Source organism: Xiphias gladius, chromosome 6 (assembly GCF_016859285.1).
Source record: "Xiphias gladius isolate SHS-SW01 ecotype Sanya breed wild chromosome 6, ASM1685928v1, whole genome shotgun sequence".
NCBI classification, from domain to species: domain Eukaryota; kingdom Metazoa; phylum Chordata; class Actinopteri; order Istiophoriformes; family Xiphiidae; genus Xiphias; species Xiphias gladius.
Genome location: NC_053405.1, coordinates 10,818,213 through 10,826,196, shown reverse-complemented (window position 1 = coordinate 10,826,196; position 7,984 = coordinate 10,818,213). Strand labels below are relative to the sequence as shown.

Genomic DNA, 7,984 nt, shown 5'->3' with positions numbered 1-7,984 from the left:
TAAATCCAAAGCTTGACTTATTCTTTCCACCAGCCCTTTGAATGTTTAATGGATGTGTTCAATAAAGATACGAAAGATTATATATTATATATATATTAAGATTATATTGTGTGATATTAGCTTAAACAAACTGTGAATGCCTTTTTAAAATTGATATTTGTGTCCAACATTTTGTCATTACATGAAGGTTATGAGACATAAGTATAAATTTAAAGAGTAAAAAAAAAAAAGGTGCGTTCATACACGTTTTAACAATGGGCTTTATCGGCACATTGTCAATACTTGTGACTGAGATGAAGATCAGATCACATATAATGAACAATTTATGCAGGAAACCAGGTAATTCCACAGGGTTCATATACTTTAAAATTCATCAACATATCATCAGATTAATAAAACGATGAGTAAACAAGAAACTCCTTGTTTTTTTAGTTGTATGAAAACAATGGCATGTTTGACCAAAATGTGGCTACATGGTTTATAGATTGACCTGAAAATTACACATTTTTAATACTGTAGGCACAGAATACATTGAGCAACACTCATGTGACTTGAAATAACACATGTATTTTACCAATATGTGTATATATTCTGATTAGAGCTGCAACTGCAAAATTAGTCGATTAATCAATTCGTCATAAGAAATATGATTAACTATTAAAAATCACAAATTTTGATACTATTTTGATTTTTTTTAAGGAAAAAATGCATAAAAAATGGTTTTCAGCCTCTCAAATATGAGGATTTCCCGCTTTTCTATGTTATAACACAGTAAACTGAATATCTTTGGTTTTGGACTGTTGGTTGGACAACACAAGACTTCTGAAGACATCAACTGGGACTCGGAGAACCAGGGGTAGACATTTTTCACTTTTTACAGACATTTTATAGACTTAACATTGGCATTACCTGATTTTTTTTGTGATTTATTAGAAGTGGCCACTGTTGACACTGGCATTTCTTTTTGGCATTGATAAAGAACTCTATCTACCTACCTACCTACGATCAATTGAGAAAATAATCGTCAGATTAATCGATAATGAAAATAATCATTAGTTGCAGCCCTTCACATATATGTACAAATATTTTATTTGTGTTTGGGTAGTTGCACAGTCCCTAAAATACAGTCTGGGTTTGCACGTTATTACTATAATGGCACTCAGTAGAGCGTATACCTCCACCAAGGCCAATGTCAAACAACATACACCAAACTTCAGTGAGAAAAAAATAAATAAATCGAAATAGAATAAATCAAAAAAAAAAAAAAAAAAAAAAAAAAAAATCACATTCATAGTAAATGATCCAGATATGGCCCAAATTGAATGGGTTCTTCGTTGGCCCATGCCCCATCCCTCCACCTAGTTTGCTGCATATCGGTTCAATGTTTTTTGTGCAATCCTGCTGACAGACAAAAAACAAACAAACCAACAAACAGACACGTACCTGGAAATGTACTTGGTCTTGTCAGTGTAACAGCCCAAGAGTGTATCTGCTGACAGTCACGCTTGGTTAACACCATGCAAGGAATAAACTACAGTATAAAGTCTATGAATTCATTATTTGATTATTTTGTGTTTATTTTTTGGTATCTCCTCCTCATTTATGATTGTTTGCAGATGTTTGTAAGAGTTTGGTTTTGATTTATATATTTATATTTTGAAATGTCCTGCTATTGGTAGTGCCTTTAAAAGACTATGGTATACTTTTGCATTACAATGAAAAATGTATTCATGCATTGGTTAGCAGCACTGTGACAGTCGTGCCTCTCAAGATTAAAGAGTTAATGTGAATCAGTTAATAAAAAAGAAATATTGCTATAAACTGCTAATACAAATTTCCTTGTCACCTTTAAGAAGCATGTAATTTTCAGTAGTGACTGGAAAAAAGTTGGTGTAGAATAAGAAAATTAATACTGAGCCTTACACTATTTTGGAGATTTAATGAAACCTTCTAGTACATCCATTTGTAGTAAATGTGGTTATTGTTCTGATATTATAAATTGAAGTGAAGCCAGACATAAAGTAGTAGATAACATTCTTCTGAAGCACAAGACAGTCAGCTGGGTGAGGTCTGATCATGTGATGAATAGATACATATTCTCCCTTTTAAAAATAAACTTTCATAGCATACTTTCAGACATAACTTCAGCCTACACCTTTTCAAATCGATAGAAAATCTTCTGTGTTGTATTATTTTTTATTGTGTTTTTTGTTGGGATTAACTGCCTTTAGTTACCCTAAAATATCAATTTACATCAAACAAACAATGCTTAAGGAATGATTGTTTATGGTAATGCTTGGGTTAATGCTGGGGATAATGTTGATTTATATTCCTAAAATCTTTACAAAATTTTGTCAATGTAGGATTTTGCCATTCTGCTTATACCACCATAGCTATCTCTTTAATATTTTCGGGTGTATTAGGCCTTTGCAGGCAGTTTTGCAAATCAAGATTAAAAGCAAAATTATACAAATTCATTTTCCAAAAACTATATATCATGACATATATTGTATTGCGTTATATAATTAAATATAGCTTGATAAAGGACTGCTTCACTCCTACATTAACTGGTTATGGCTAGTTGAATATCATGACAATGGCTAATACTGAAAACATCAACACTGTCTTCAAGTATGAGAATCTAAGAAAGCAATGTCACTTGAAAGTGACGTTAAAGAGGGGAAATCTATAATATAGTTCTTTGAAGTAAAAGAGGTGAAGCGCAAAACTTCTTTGAAACAAAATTAACATGCATGTTAATCTGTGGAGAAGTATGAAAAACAGATGCCGTCCATCAGATAAACTGATTTCCTGAAGTTCAAATGCACTTCTGAAGTAGCCCAAAACAGGAGCAGCACTGGTGCCGCACCTGAAAAATGTAGCTGAAGCAGATGCAAGACTACAGTCTTTTCTTTTTAACTGAAGCAAACAAAGGATCAGAAATTAATCAAGCTTCATGCAGCTGATACAATCCATCAAAAACTGCCTTTATTATAAAATGCATATGTAAATATTTTTGAACATTTTTGCCCTTTATGTAACAAAAACTACATAATCAAAACAATTTTTTGGAAAAGTAAATAGCTGTAGTTGCGTGTATGTATTGAAATAAACATAAGAAATATAGATAAATTTACTTGAAAACATTTCAGTGTTGTGTTTTATATTATCTGAAACCACTCAACTGACAGTGTACCACTGCGCCTGTTTCATTGTATTCTGCAGTGTGTTTTACTGAAAGTAGTACTACAAGCCAGAATGGAGTATCACCATGCTTCGGAGATCAATGGAGTAGCTGACGAATACCTGAAGATGTGCACAGAGCAGAGACTAGACATCATGGGTTGTGCAGAGAAGAGAAGGACTCCAAGGACGCTGCAGATTCAGACAAGCTGTCTTGCATCGAGAAAGCTTATAGAACCGTACTGAGTGAGCTTGGGGAGGATCTGGACCGGGAGGGACTTCTACGTACACCACTACGTGCAGCCAAAGCCATGCAGTTCCTCACCAAAGGCTACAAGGAAACAACCCAAGGTGAGGTTAGATTTTTGTTGATCTTACTGACAACAGAACTTCAAGTAGTGCTAAACTTGATTTACATCTGAAGACTCAAGAAAAAACACATTATTACCATTACAATTTTGCAAAAAACTGTTGGAAGTATGTGCAAAGGACATTCTTTATATATATGTATATATATATTATTTATGGCTGTCACAAGTGTCCCACAGTTTGAATAATTACTGTTTAATAGTCACACAATATGTTTAAAGTCTGTTGTCCTGGTCTCATAAATAATCATATTATGCTAAATGCTAGGTCTCAACTTATGGACACATTGTCAGTCATTCTTTTTCTTTTGATTTACTCCAGCATTAATACAAAATGTTAAACTAACATTTAATCTCCACACAGATATCTTGAATGATGCAATCTTTGATGAAAACCATTAAGAGACGGTGATTGTCAAAGACATTGATTGTCTTTCTCTCTGTGAACATCACCTGGTGCCCTTCTTTGCCAAGGTAATTTAATAACAAAGGTATTCAAAATCCTGACATGATTATTAATAACGATTGATGATATTCATGTGTTACTGATACATATCTATATTTTTTGCAGATACTATTTTATTGTATCGTACGGTGACCGTAAAACAGCAGCTTTTGTATGACAATAATAATTTTAGTAAGCCTGAGAATAACCAATGCCGTGTAAAATGCCGTGTTCCACACGCGCGCGCGCACACACACACACACACACACACACACACACACTTGCATACACACAAACATAGGCATCTCTGTAATTCTATTTATTTTATGTTTCACAATTGTTGAGATCTACTGCAGGAGAAGGTAAAAATCACCCTTGACTAAATCTATTTCTTCATATCTGTTAATTTCTTAAATGTTCATGTGTGATATTAAATGTGAAACCTTCTCCGCAGTTCAGGAGCGTCTAACCAAACAGATTGCTTCAGCCATCTCTGAAGCGTTGGAGCCTGCTAGAGTGGTGATTGAGGCTGTGTGAGTTTTCAGCAATTTATTGTATGCTCACTTAAAAAGAACGTCGATATTTACGGAATTGCAGCCACAAAACTCTCATTAGCACACATGCTGATTCAGAAAGTTTGTTGATCACTTTAGATTTGGTGAACATGTCACAACTCCAACTTTTGATAAAGTAAATAATAAATAGATCATAGTAAATTCATGATTTTTTTCAGTTTGACAGTATTTAACAATGTTGGCTGTGTTTTTCAGTCACATGTGCATGGTGATGAGAGGTGTGCAGAAGATGAACGCCAGTACTGTTACACGTGTCATGCTGGGAATATTTCATGGTGATCCCAAGACCAGGAAGGAGTTTCTTGCTCTAACAATGAAGAAGTGAAAAGTTTTTACTTCCACACGCAGTTAAACAGAGGGAATCGTACAGTGTTTTAAACACTTGCATGTCGTTTGAATTCTCCATTTTTATCTCTGACATTAATATCAATGAACTGTTTACGTCGGAAGTGTTCTTACTTGAGCTGTTGTCTCTTTGATTTTGAGGCAGTTGAAATATTGCTCACAAGGATGTCCCATCCTAAAACACTGGAATATGAAATTAATAGCTGATGGTAATATTTATTTAATGTAAGTGATACCGTGCTTCACATTGTACACCTGTACAGTTGTTTTAAAAATAAATACAAAGCTGATTAATATTTTCCTGTGTATTTCTTTTATATATATAAGAATTTAAATTGTTTTTTTTGCGTGAACTTTGTGTGTTTACAATCAATTTAAATGTACACTTTTAATTTATTTATTGTAAACTATGAGTTGATATTAAACTCACACCATGACGAAATATCACATATCACATACAACACATCATAAGTCCTGCATCAGTCAGCAAATCTCAGAATTGTAACAGCAGCTGTTTACCACTGCGTCAGTTATTCTCCTCCTTAAATTAGGCCAGAATATTAAAATGATATTAAAAGACAAGAAGAGCCCTTATGTTTAACTAAAAGCAGCTTGTCAAGTCATGTAAAATGTGTGTTTCACAGCCTTTCACATACAGTGCTTTAATGCCAATGCTTAAAGATGTAGCTCTGTACAGACTCAGAAATATGATCAAGAAACCAAACAGTGTACCTAATTCTTTAAGAAGAGATTCTTTAATTCTTTAAGAAAGTCTGAATAAGATTCCTTAGCAGTCAATAACCGTCTGAAGTCTTTTGAACCTATGGACAAAACCAGCTGCTGAGTTTCTTCCTGTGAGAGGCTTGGCCAGGCGTTTACTGCAGCCACCTTCAGGTGCTGCTTGTTTGTGGGTCTTCCCGCCCTCAGTTTTGTCTTCAGTAAGTGAAAAGCATGCTCATTTGGGTTGGGGTCAGGTAACGGATATGGCCATTGAAGAATATTCCATTTCTTTGCCTTGACAAGCTCTTGGGTTGCTTTAACAGTATGTTTTGGGTCATTATCCATCTATCCATCCCCTTTGTCTTCCATGGTCTTCCAGGCCTTTTGGTGTTGCTAAACTCGCCAGTGCATTCCTTCATTTTATGTACCAAATTGTTGATTTGTTGACTGCTAGAGCTTCTGCCATCTGTCTGATAGGTTTGTTTTGTTTTTTCAGTCTAATGATGGCCTCTTTTGCTTGCATCAACACTTCTTTGGACCGCATGTTGAGAGTTCCAATGAACAGCTACCAAATGCAAATTCAACACTTGGGATAAACTCCAGACCTTTTATCTGCTTAGAAGAGAGCTCGACAGACATGTCATCTGCCCACACCGTACGTATTTCGTGAATTCGTATGTCCATCTACATTTTGTGTGAAACTAACCAACCACCACCTTAGAAACACTGCAGTTTTCATTCAGTCCACACCAGAGGGGCTTGAAGCTACCAAGGTTGTTGCAGCAGTTTTGGATTACCAAAATAATAGAAGAAAATTAATAAAATAGAATAAAATACTAAAACTGACTGTCCATTAGTAAAAGTTGACTCCATGTAAAAATTATTTCCTTGTATAAAAGTGAGCTTCACTTACAAATAGTATAGATGAATTGATATGTTTTTATCATACTGTTCTGTGCAGATGAGACTCTGTCTTTCATAGATTTTTATTTATTTATGTTTGTGTGTATGTGTGTTATACCGAATTACTGGAAATCTCTCCTCAAGTGTAGAGTGTACTGTAGAATTGTGAAATAGGAGAGACAATATCCCCACCCCCTACATTCCACTTTAGTGAATTGGTGTATGTGGGGGATCTGGAGGAAGAAAGGAAAAATGGAGTAGGAACTTCCCTGGTAAACCCATTTCTAGCACCAAAACGATTCATCCACATGAGTAAAGGTATGTTTTCACAAGAGATTTGAAGAATTTCAAAAATCAGACTTCAACATTTCAGCTTTAGGGCCTAATTATCTCTTTACACAGTCCTCTAGGACAAATGGGAGCCTCATTACAGATAGAGCTGAGATTTTTGACATAATACACATGGGTATCATGTTATATTTAAGTACCTTTAAAAGGTGAATTTAAGAAGAAATGTAAAAGGGTTAAACTAAAACCACAGGATCAGTCAAATGCTGCTCCGCGGCATTTGATAGAAGAGATTTCGAAATTGATTTCTCCTGCATGGGTGTGTTGATGCTCCTATGATGCTGTTGCCTCAGGGCCCTACATCAGGCTTTAAAAACCAAGGGAACGTCCTCTCTGACACCACTCAGCTGACAGTGTACGACTGAGCCTGTTTCGTTGTATGCTGCAGCGCCATTCACTGAAAGTAGTACTACAAGCCAGAATGGATTATCACCATGCTTTAGATGTGAATGGAGTCGTGTCCGAATACCTCCACTTGTGCTAGTCTACACATAATGCTTTATACAGAGGAGAGAAAGTTTCCAAGGACAAGCTGTTTGCATTGAGAAAGCTCAGGAAAGGCCATTGCAGGCAGTTTTGTAAATTAATGGCTAGGACTGCTTTATTGTAGTATTAGGTGTTTATATGATTTTTGCAAAATAATACAAATTAATTTTCCAAAAACTGTATATCATGATATATACTGTCAAAGAGATGAAGTGCAAAACATCTTTGAAACAAAATTAACATGCATGTTAAATTGTGGAGAAGTATGAAAAAACGAATGCTGTCCATCAGCTATACTGAATTACTGGAAATCTCTCCTCAAGTGTAGAGTGTACTGTAGAATTGTGAAATAGGAGAGACAATATCCCCACCCCCTACATTCCACTTTAGTGAATTGGTGTATGTGGGGATCTGGAGGAAGAAAGGAAAAATGGAGTAGGAACTTCCCTGGTAAACCCATTTCTAGCACCAAAACGATTCATCCACATGAGTAAAGGTATGTTTTCACAAGAGATTTGAAGAATTTCAAAAATCAGACTTCAACATTTCAGCTTTAGGGCCTAATTATCTCTTTACACAGTCCTCTAGGACAAATGGGAGCCTCATTACAG

The 7,984-nt window shown here is 35.3% G+C and overlaps 1 pseudogene; it reads left to right on the top strand.

Moving 5' to 3' along the window:
• Positions 1–3,350: 3,350 nt before the first annotated feature.
• On the top strand, positions 3,351–5,090 carry LOC120790715 (annotated as a pseudogene).
• The last annotated feature ends 2,894 nt before the right edge of the window (positions 5,091–7,984 follow it).